Source organism: Dipodomys ordii, unplaced genomic scaffold, assembly GCF_000151885.1.
Source record: "Dipodomys ordii isolate 6190 unplaced genomic scaffold, Dord_2.0 Scaffold242, whole genome shotgun sequence".
Lineage (NCBI taxonomy): Eukaryota > Metazoa > Chordata > Mammalia > Rodentia > Heteromyidae > Dipodomys > Dipodomys ordii.
In genome coordinates this window covers 1,430,032-1,440,950 of record NW_012267458.1, presented here as the reverse complement: position 1 = coordinate 1,440,950, position 10,919 = coordinate 1,430,032, and positions in this window count along the sequence as shown.

Here is a 10,919-nt window from a genome sequence, read left to right as displayed (position 1 = left end):
TATATATATGTATATATATATATATATATATATATACATATATATATACACACACACACACACACACACACACACACACACACATATATATATATATATATATATAAAGTGAATTAAGAGATATGTAGCAGGCCAGGCATAGTGGTGCCATATGTAATTCCAGCTTTCAGTGGGCCTGAGGCAGAAAGAATAAGGAAGAAATAGTTCTAATTCAAGACCAGCCTGGGCTACCATGGAGAGAGGGAGATGGAGAAGGGAGAGAGAAAAAGAGAGGGAGGGAAGGAAGGGGAGAGGCAATAAAAAAGAGGGACAATAAAAAAGAGGGAAGGAAGTCAGAGGGAAGAGATGAAAGAAGAGGAGGAAAGAAGGAAGGAAAAGCAGGAAGGGAGAAAGTGAGAGAGAAACCGATACAGGAAAGAACACCGTATTGTGGAAAAGCTTTGATTATTTTTTATTTTTACTTCTGATGATAGGACGAGACAGCATCCTTACACTCTTGATCAAGTGTGCCTCCCATTGGTTCAGAACCTGCCATCTCAGTCTGGCTGGCCTCTGCATAGAGAACGTGCAGACTTGTTTCTGTACTTTATGACCTGAATTTCTCATGTAGGCCTATCACTTTGAAAAAGACTTCCCAAAAGTAGTCTATGCCAATTTTTTTTTCATAATTTGACTCATTTTGTGGGTTGTTTATTGCAGGTGTATTTCATAGTAAACTACAAAACCTGTTTAGGTTGGGGACCATGAGATGTATTATTTAGCCACAATGCCAGATGTGCTCATCCATACATCTCTCAAGTCTACAAGGAACATGTTACCAAAAGATTCCACTTTTTTGTTCATGCTAAACTCCCATGTGTCTAATGAAAACACTAGGTGTCTGGAGTGGAATGAATTTTTTAACCAAGAAATTCTTCCATTGTGTGTTCTTGCTGTTGTTCTGAGATAAGGTCTCTCCCCTATGTAGCCCCAGGCTGGACTTGAAATTGGGATCTTTCTGCAAGTCCTTCCCAAGGGCTGAGATTATAGGTGTGTGTTATAGGTGTGTGCTACTACACTGAAAGTGAACCAGGAAATTCTTATTAATTGACTCAGAGTACCTTGGCCCAAGAAGCAGGCTGAGAAATGAATTGTTTTTGGAACCCAGCCAATGCAAGCGAGATGCAGTGTCCTTCCCCCTTACCAGATACTAGATGGCTCTCCATAGGACTGTCTCTGGTGTATAAGTACTACGCTGTTCTAAATTTATCCCATTTTGACTGCCATTCTAGTTCTCTGAGTTGATCATCCTATGGAGTTACATGCTTGACTGCAGTTCTAGTTCTCTGAGTTGATCATCCAATGGAGTTATTTTGCCCCCTTTTGGTATGGCTGTCCAAAATTCACATTTCTATACTTCACACACCCCTTGTCTTCACTTCCTGCAGAAGAGACTTCAACCACATCACGCATACCTAGGTAGACAGTCAGCCCACAGCTCTGTCAAGGAAGAAAATCCCAAACCTTTTCATTATTAGTACAATTGCAGATCTAATCCATCCCAACTGCTGAAACTTTTAAACCAGAAAGGCCTAGAACTTTGAGTACAGATGCAATCATAAAATGAGCCACCTAGTCTTGTCTCATTTCCTGGATCCTGGTAATCATTATTCCTTTTTGATATATAAGCTAATTCCCCCTGAAAATGGGCAGGAGAAGCACAGCAGTCCATTTGGGAGTACACTTGAGGCAAAGGGGTGAATCACGGCAGGTCCTCCAGTGAACTTCCAGTGTGAAATTTGCTTATACACTATGGCTGGAAAGAGAAAGGACCAGAAACACAGATCTATGTTCATTCATGTGTAGTTGAAAATGAATTACAAGACTTGAGGTTATGGCTAATGATGCTCTTTCATCAGGCTTTGGAAGCAATATTACTGGATGAGTGGACAAATTTGCTTAGAGAATATGTGGGTAGACTGTTTTGGGAATGGTCTTGGACTAAGGTATTTGTGAAAGTGGCAATGGAGTTTCAAGTTGAGGCTCTATGCTTGCTAGATAAGTACTCTACCACTTGAACCACTCTCCCAACCATTGTGCTTTTAATTGCTTTTCAGACAAGGCCTCACATTCAGGCCCAAGCTGTCTTGGATCCTGATCCTCTATTTATACCTACCACAGAGCAGAGATGACAGCTAGGCACTACTGTATCCAGTTTTAATTGGTTGAAATTGAACCTTACCTTTTGTTTAAGTTGGCTTTGAACTCCAATTCTCTACATCTCTCCTTCCTAAGTAGTTATGATTCCAGGTTTGAATCGGTGTACCATGCTCAGATCTTAAGATAAAAGTATGTACTCCAGCTTGGCAGTCAGCCTACCTCTCCAGTAATTACATCCCTTGGGCACCAGGCCCACAAACTAAGTGGTTATGGTGAAATCTATGCATGAGCTCAAACACATGAGCATCCCTTTGCCAAAGCTGACCTGGCTATTGCCGCTGTGGCATACCTAATCTTCCAACAGCATAGACCAACAATAACATTGCTGGGTTGTGGAGTTTAAGCCAGCCAGCAATTTGGTGGCTGGGTATTTGCATTGGACATCTGCCCTTATGGATTGGTTAAGTGATTTGTCTTTTCTGAAATGCACCCAGTCTGAATATGACATTTCTTTTCCTACCATGTATGTTGCTGCCAGCACCACCACCCATACTATTTCAGAATGTTTTCTCCACCATGCAGGCATTCTATACAGGGTTGTACCTGATCAAGAAACACAGCATAAGAAATTATCATGGCTTTACTCCCATGCATAGAATCAAGATCTTAACACAGAATCTAGAATCTAGAAATAGCTGGCTTAACTAAAATGAGGCCTGGCTTTTTGGGGAATAACAACCTACAATAATGGCATTCTGACTCAGAGAATGCTGTATGTACTTTGTTACTTTTTCCCCTCCCCTCAACATAGAAAACATGGGCCTAGGGAACCAACGAGTGGAAAGAATTGTGACAACTCTCGTGATTGCCCCTAAATAACACTCCTGCAGAATTTTTATTTGCCATTCCATCTCTTCTGGCCCCGAAGGGACCCATGCTTCTTTTGCTCCTAGCTGATGGGCCAGAACAGATCACGTGGCTCTGCTCAATCTGAAGGAGGTCATGAAGTATAGTCATACTATGTGTTTAGTAGGCTTTAATAGCACAAATGACAGTTGTAACCTTTAAGCAGTTAATTCTAGATGATTAAGATGAGGCGAAGACAAGCTAATGGAGGGGCCATGACCTCAAGCCTGTGATTAATACCCAATTATCTGCAAGGGTACAGTTTTCTATGTAGAATTTCTTACTGGCTTTGAGAACTCAGTCATGTATTTCAAATTATGAACCTCAATTTTCTCATCAACAAAGTTGAGATAATTAATAGTAGCTACTTCAAAGGTTATGTGGATCAAAGAAACTAATATGTGTGAAATGGTTTGTGAACTAAATATCTATATAAATCCAAATTGTTTTTATCACTATTTCAGTTACTACTGTAAATTTAAGTAGTAGCATATGATTACCGTATTTGCCTCATAATTTGCATTTAGACTCTTAAGCAATAGTATTGGGTTTGTTCCTATAATTCAGTGTACCACTTTAAAAGAACAGTGGAATGTTTGGGTTTTTATAAAAGTTATCCCTTACTATTATGTGATACTAGCAATTTCAAATCCTCTGTAATTTATTGAAACAAATAAATAAGGAGGCTGGGCACAGTAGCTCATGCCTGTAATCCTATCTACTGAAGAAGCTGAGATCTAAGGATTGCAATTTGAAGCTAGTCCAGCAGGAAAGTCTGTGAGACTCTTATATCCAATTAACCAGCAAAAAGCCAAAGTAGAGCTATGGCTCAAGTGGTAAGGTGCCAGTCTTGAGCAACAAAGCTAATGTACAGCATCCAGGCCCTAAGTTCAAGCCTCAGTACTGAAAAAAATATAAACCCCAAAGACCTCTTTATTGAGGTATAATTCATATATCATACAATTCTTTTATTTACAATGAATATGGAAATTATTTTTCATAACTCAGAGTTGTGCATCATCAACAAAATGAATTGGAGAATATTGTTGTCATGTCAAAAGGAAGCTGTAGTTTCATTAGCAATTATCCATCTTCTCCCTCACCCTCAGTTCCTGGAACTAACAGGCTACTTTTACCTCTATAGGTTTGCCAGCTCTGCAAATTTTATTATTAACAAACTCACATTTTTCTGTGATTGTTGACCCTTTTTATTCCTTCTGGTGAAAATATCTACTCAGAACTTAATTTTTGCCTTGCTGAAGTGTGAGCTCTTTACATTTTAGATGCAAGTGTTTCATGAAATGCATTTATTTGAAAATACATGTCACATTCTGTGGCTGTCTTGCTTTCCTCGGAATATTGTCTGAAGGATATCGTTGCTTTCATGAAGTCCAATTCACTTACTTTTTTTTTCAACCTCTTACCCTTTTGGTATCATAACTCATGTTTTTGTCAAATAACTAGATGATTGCTATGATTAAATGTTTGTGTTCCAATGATATCTTCCCTTATCTAGCTGCTGTATACTAATAAAATAATAATAATAATAACAACAACAATAATAAAAATACCTGAAAGAATGTACTGGGGAACAAATGTTTGTGCTCACTCCAATTGATAGGTTTATTTTCTAACTCCCCAATGCCAGCAGGTGAAGATATTAGGAAGTGGGCTTTGGGGGTGGGGCACTGACATCATTAGGGCAGAACTTGGTGAATAGGATGAATGACCTTAAAAAAGAGACCCCCAGCCAGAAGCTGGGGCTCACCCTGTAATCCTAACTACCAGGGGTTTGAGATATGACGATCTTGGTTCAAAGCCAGCCCAGGAAGGGAAGTCTGTGAGACTCTTACCTCCACTCAACTGCAAGCAGAGTTGCAAGTGGTGCTATGGCTCAAGTGGTTGAGTTCTAGTCTTGAGCAAAAGAAGCTCAGGAAGAGTGCCTGGGCCCTGAGTTCAAGCCCCAGGACCACCACCACCAACAAAGACCTCCAGGAGGTACTTTATTTCTTCTGCCATGTGATATCACAGTGAAAGGACAATTTTTTTGTCTTCTTCCTTAGATAGCCAGCCTTCCAGAACCCTTGTATAGGACTTTCCAAGGCTTTAGACAGGCGTGGTGGTAGCCATGTGTGAACATATCACTCAGGAAGTAGAGGCAGGAAGATTGAGAGTTTGATGCCAGCTTGGACTCTGTAAGGAACCCAAGGTCAGCTGGAGCTAGTGATGTCCTGTCCCAAAGAAAAAAATGAAAACAGGGACTGGGGGTTCCACCTCATTGAATGGGTACTTGCCTTGCAAGTACAAGGCCCTGATCTCCAACACTGAAAACAGATTGGTTCCTAATTATCCAAGTTTTTTGGTTATAGCAGGCTGAATGGACCAACACAGAAAATTAGTGAGATAGGTTTCTGGTTATAATAAATATTCTAAATATATGGAAGTGGCTATGAAACTGGTTATGGTTCTTTACATGCTGAGGTGACCCAAATCTCCACTCCTGAGTGCTCTAGTCCATTAGTGATTTTGTTTGTTTGGTTTGCTGTAGTTTCCCCATGAACTTTAGTCACAGGGCATCACGAAAACAATCCATGCTCACAAGAGGTGTCTTCTCTTTCCCATTCATTTTCCCTTACTTTCATTGTAGAGTCTCATTTCTGCTAGATTATCAGTGTGAAAGTTGCTAGGATCAAAATCACTTCACTGTGTCAACTCTTAACAAAATAAATACATCCACAGGTTATGAGGAATGGGTTCCTCTTCATGATTATCAGAAAGCAACTGCCACAGAAGATGGCCAGAACAACCAGCCTGTCAGAGGCCAATGCAGCATTACACAAAACATCTTCCAACAGCCAGGTACCTCTGGCTCATACATGTAATCCTAAGAAGCTAAAACCTAGAGGATCATGGTTAAAAGCCAATCTGTACAAAAAAGTTCTCAAGACTTTATTTCCAAATAACCAGCTGAAAATGCCAGACTGGAGGTATAGAACTCAAGTGGTAGAGTGTCAGCTATGAGAAAGAAAACTGAGTAAATACCAAGAGGCCTTCTATTCAAATCTTTTGTACCAACTCCAGAACATCAACAACAATTGAAAAAAAAAAGAAAACTCTTCTACAAAGACACCTCACATAGATGCCACCATGGTGGCCAAAGATTTTTTGAGGTATTCTCTTTGCTTTTTTTCTCTTTAAAAAAAGCACAAAGTAAAAACAAACTTGCTCTGTTCTTATGGCTGGAGGCAATGCTCAAGTAGTAGTAAAGTTCAAACCCTATTCACTAGAGAGAGGAGAAGAAGAAGGAGGAGGAAGAAGAAGAGTAAGAGGAGGGGGAGGCAGAGGAGAGAAGAAAACTCCCCTTACCATACCCTCTTTGGATATGCCAATAGTTTGATTATAGCATGAGATGCCCCACTGCAATGATCTGCTATTCTCAAATAGCTATTACTGTTCTTCAGAGAATCTTTCATTTAGGTTGTCATTAGTATCCATCAAGCCAGCTAGCACAATAGCTCCCTTTTTTGCCTGTTAATTCAGAGGAGACAGGAGCAATCTTAACTTCCAGTTCAATGGAAACATTGTGTTCTCAAGTAGAAACATTTATCCCTGTGTAACTAAGAACTCTGTCCCAACAGGGTGAGGTAAGAAAATAAGAAGCAAAACTTTCCCTGTGGTGGGGCTGGGAAGGTGGCTCAGTGGTAGAGCGCTTGCCTTGCATGCCTGAGGCCCTGGGTTCGATTCCTCAGCACCACATAAGCAAAAAGAAAAAAGCTGGAAGTGGCGCTATGGCTCAAGTGGTAGAGCGCTAGCCTTGAGCTGAAGAGCTGAGGGACAGTGCCCAGGCCCACACGAGTTCAGGCCCCACGACCGGACCCCCCCCAAAAAAAAAACAAAAAAACTTTCCCTGTGGTAAGAACTAGGGTTAGAACCTAGCTGATTTCTTACACTGGAACCTATGGGACAAAAATGTACCATAAGTAGACTTCTGAGTACTCTAGAACATGGGTAGCCTTTTTGAGACCCTTATCTTGGCCCTACAAGGTACTTAGATGGTACTGTAAGGGAATCTTCCAAAGATCCCCTCTCACTGTTCTATCAAACCAGATGCCAGGGTTGGGGAGAGAATGGTAAGATCAGTGGGTTCCATGAACTTGAGATGATTATCAGGTGTCATTTTGCAGTTGGGTGGGTTGCTTGATCAGAAGCAAGGATGTGGGACATACCATGATGGTAGATCGATTGTTCTCTTGGAATACACACCACCTACTCTCTGATGGAAGAGGGCAAGTGTAAGGAATCTGCTATTTGGGTAGCTGTCTGTTCACCCTCCCTCCCCCGCAGGAAATGGAGACATATTTGGAATTGTGTTAGTCTCTGCCACTAGCCGACTAGGCACTTTACAATGTCTGTAGCCAGGTTGGCCTTGGTAAATCAAAGTCTACATTGATGAGCCAAAGTATCACCACATCTCTGATACTGTGGTAACCTTGTTTGTTAGCTTGTGGGTGGATGAGGGGATTTAGAGAGTCAGACTTAGAGCTACAGAACGCATCATTTTATCCACTTGATTATTATAATTCCCCTCTATGAAGGTCACACACTGGTGAGCCTTCAAAAGAGATGAATTATCCTAGTGGTTTTTTGCCTATTCAGAAAGGTCAGTCCACATTCTTCTTCCCCAGATTTCTTTGTCACCCATTTTCCAGCCATGTTCCTTCCAAGTTCCTGACTATCTAGCCAAAACCACCTGCCAAAGCCTATGAATAGCTATATAATTGCATATCAGGCTATTTCTCCTTCCTAGCAAAAGTGAACAACCAGATGCACTTCTTGAAGTTCTGCCCAACTTGAGGGCTTTTTCTCTGACTTAGCAATTTTGTTCTATTCAGCCATTTAACTGATTGGATGAGATTCATCACATTTATAAAGGAGAACTTTTTTTGTTTCTAAAAGATATAAAAGAAAATTATCAGTGTAAAGCCCTGATTAGAAAGAAAAAAATTCTTGCGCTGAGTATGGTGACACAGCCTTGTTCTCTCAGAATTTGAGAGGTTGCGATGGGAAGATCATGACATTAAGACCAGATTGGACTACATAGTGATATCCTGACCAGCTTAACAAACAGAATTCAAGATCCTGTCTTAACTTCTCTGTCTTTTGAATGGTTATATTAAAAATTCGATAACAGTGAACATCTCAATGAGCCATTTGATCTTAAGGGTAGCAACTTTGATATTTTCTCAAGACTGAAAGTGTATTTATTAGTTTATGGGAATATACATTTTTCACAGCTTATCGATGGATTTGCCTTTTGGATTTAGCTCCTTATTTTCTTTTCTCCACTCTTCTTAATATATGGAGGGTTTTTGGTTGTTTGTCCCTAAGCTTTTGCACTCACAGCTAGTACTCTACCACTTTGAGCCACCAGCAAGCACCATGTTTGGTTTTCTAGTGGCTAACTGGAGATAGGAGTCTCAGGGACTCTGCTGCCCTGGTTGGCCTGGAACCACGGTCCTCAGATCTTAGCCTCCTGCATACCTAGAATTGCAGATAGAAGCCACTAGTGCCCAGCAATATAGGGCATTTTTCTGCAATCAGATTCATAGTCTTTCATTTTCTTTAGTGTTTGTTTCATTTTGTTTCGGTCTCAGTGCTAGGGATTGAACCTAGGGCCTCATGAATTCTTGGCAGTATGCTACCACTAAGCTATAGTCCTAGCTCCACCTTACAGCCTCACAGTTTATCTGTCAATACCAAGTCCTGCAGTCCTGCTGAGCGAAGACATGTATCATAATGATTTCTAAGTTCCTTATCACTTCGACTTGGAATGGTTTCTCTTACTAACTGCAATGTATTTTTTTGGGTGGGGGGGCAGTTGTGGGGCTTGAACTCTGGGCCTGGGTGCTGTCTGCAAGCTCTTCAGCTCAAGACAAGCACTCTACCACTTGAGCCACACTGCCACTTCCAGTTTTCTGGTAGTTAATGAGATAAGAGTCTCACAGACTTCCCATGCATTGGCTGGTTTTGAACTGTGATCCTCAAATCTCAGCCTCCTGAGTACCTAAGATTACAAGCACAAGCCACTCGTGCCTGGTTTGCAATGTATTTTTTAAAAAAAAATCATTTACACACACACACATGAATTTTAAGTTTGTAAAAATTCTCTCAAATACATACAATAACATACATTTCAAAATAAAAAGGTTTTCTCTCATTATTTTATTGCTTAATCACCCAGAGTTAATTTTTTTTTCCTTCAAATTTTGTTGCTTGGAGTTTAATTGGGTAAAACTTCTTTAGACAGCAAGATAAATAAACACAGGCTGGATCACTCAACACATGTTTGTTGTTGTAAAGCACTGGGAACAATTCAAATACATTTAATTGGTTTTGGATACTGTAGATCACCTCTTCCAATTTAATTTTATTTCCTATTCTTCCAAGTAGGAAAGTTAAAGTTTCATTTTCCAGGAACCATTATTGTTGGTGTTCTGGGTACAAATGAGGATTTATCAATGAAATCCATTCATTTAGAATTTGGAAAGTAGAAATGAGGTGAATTCTGTTTTCCTGTTGTTGTTTATGAAGCATGATGGAAAAAAAAAGAATGTGTAATGTTTTGTTATGGCTGTTATTGGACTTTTCCCCATAGAGTAGCATTCTAGCTTCCTGGGAGTTAAGAGGTAGTTTGAGGGGAAATGGTAGCTGTTGGTGATTTAGTATTTACGCAGCTACAGAGATAGTCTCAGAAGGAAGAGCTGCTTTAATCTGTCAGTTTGAAGTCATCTGGGGAAGTGTTCCTGAGGAGCATTTCCAGTGATTTTCTTAGTCCAAATTCTACTTGGCTGCCATCTACTTAAATTAATGAACAGCAGTTGAACACCTGCAGTTAGATACGGTTATTTAAACAAAGTATAAAATGAGAAATTCGAGTTGCATATCTGTATATATTTTCATATCAATGTTTATATACATTGATGTGTAAACAACAAAGCTGCCCAAATATCTACGTATCTATGACATGTAAATGAGCGGTAGGCATTTTCTGGCTACACTTGCTCAGGAAGCAGACATCAAAGCTCTTATAATTTCCTGCAGAGGAAAGGAGGATATAAAGATCTAAAGACAATGAAGAATTTTGAATTGTCTCTAAAATTTAAAGGGGAATGCCTTCAATTCTTCAGGCTTATAAATATGTATATTATTTTTATTTTTGTTTTAGCTTCTTCTGTCACTGGATCTCCTGAGCACAATTTTCTATTGTTCTCGATTATTCTTACACTTGCTGCTTGTGAGATTTGTTCTTTTGGCTCCCTGGGCCCTTGGCTTATTGCTTTCCTTGCTTTGCATGACTTTCTGTTTAAATTTCTAGTTTCTTCATTTTCACATGCAACCCATTTTTCCCTTTTCTTAAATACCTGTTCCTCCAATGTTTTCAAGGGGAAAATATAATAATTCATTTTCTCAATATGAATACCTGGGGATATTTGTGTGTGGTGCTGGAAAGAAGAATCGGTGTGTTTGACAGCTGGCTGCTAGTATAACTTCACAGTTATACTATATTTGCCTGAGTCCCGCTGACACTCTGTTCTAGTTTGCTTCTTTATCTCTTATTCCTACACCCTTCAATGATTATTTCAAATGCTTCTGAGACTTGGTGGTTCAATCTTCTTTCTTACTTTCACCAGGTGAATTATCTTCTATTTTATATAGCTCAATAGTTATGTGGATATGACCATATAAAATGATGTTTATTGAAATCAACTCTAAGAAATGGAAATGAGGGTTATTACTTTTTGTGTATGTGTGTGTGTGTTTAATATACAGATTGCAGTTATTTCTTTTTTCTTCCTATTTTTTTCCTTTGGTTT